Here is a 1,315-nt window from a genome sequence, read left to right as displayed (position 1 = left end):
GGGAGAAAAAGAAACAAACAAACTGGACCCTGGGGTCCAGTCAATAACTAAGGCTAAGGTTGTGACACCCACCTAGGAAGTAACCATGAAATCTTTCCAACGTTGTCACATTTTTTTTTTTTTTTTTTTGAGACAGGGTCTGCTCTGTTACAGCCCAGGCTGGAGTCTGGAGTGCAGTGGCACATTCATGGCTCACTGCAGCCTCAACCTCCTGGGCTCAACCGATGCTCCCACCTCAACCTCCCAAGTAGCTGGGACCTCTAGCTACTCCTAACCTCCCAAGTAGCACGCCACCACGCCTGGTTAAGTTTTTGTTTTTGTAGAGATGGGGTCTTGCTATGTTGCCTGGGTTGGTCTGATTGTTTCTTAATAAAATTTAAAATTTTACTCAGAAGTTCTCTTTTGTCTCTGGCTCCCAGTAAGAAAGTGGTTTCTAGTCTCAGTTTTGCTTCTTAACTGATTCTGGTCTGTTGTCTTTCCAGTCCAAATTTACTCAATTTATCTAATGGTCAAAAGGGCTGAAGAGGAAAAGGAATTTGTTTGTTTTCTTAGAAGGTAAATATGCTTTTCCCAAATTAAGATCATTTGTATGAAATTATCAGCTTTAAGGAGTGACTAAAATTCTGAGAAGCCCCAAGGGGGAAAAAAAAAGCGTTTTTAATTCTAGCAGCCCTAGTCTACTGGAAAACCTGTAAGCAATTCACATATACTTAAAAGTAATGATTTTTGGCAGTGGCTCATGCTTGTAATCCCAGCACTTTGGGAGGCCGAGGCAGGTGGATCACCTGAGGTCGGGAGTTCGAGACCAGCCTGTCTCGAACTAAAAAATGGTGAAGCCCTGTCTCTACTAAAAAATACAAAAATTAGTCGGGCGTGGTGGCAGGCACCTTAATCCCAGCTACTTGGGAGGCAGAGGCAGGAGAATCGTTTGAACCTGGGAGGTGGAGGTTGCATTGAGCCAAGATCAAGCCACTTCACTCAAACCTGGGGGATGAGAGCAAGACTTCTCTCAAAAAAAAAAAAGTAATGACTTTCTAAATGGATGTACAAAAATGTATAAAGACAACTTACTAAATTATTTCTGTAAATATAATGTTAGGGTAATTTAAATCTTGCCTCCCCACCCCACCACCCCCTGCTTCAAATGGCATGGGTTTTGGCCAGGCTCAGTGGCTCACGCCTGTAATCCCAACACTTTGGGAGGCCGAGGTGGGTGGATCATGAGGTCAGGAGTTTGAGGCCAGCCTGGCTAACATGGTGAAAACCCGTCTCTACTAAAAATACAGAAATTAGCTGGGCATGGTGACGGGTGCCT

This window comes from Mandrillus leucophaeus, unplaced genomic scaffold, assembly GCF_000951045.1.
Source record: "Mandrillus leucophaeus isolate KB7577 unplaced genomic scaffold, Mleu.le_1.0 Scaffold686, whole genome shotgun sequence".
Lineage (NCBI taxonomy): Eukaryota > Metazoa > Chordata > Mammalia > Primates > Cercopithecidae > Mandrillus > Mandrillus leucophaeus.
The sequence above is the reverse complement of the archived record's forward strand: the minus strand, read 5'-3'. Positions refer to the sequence as shown.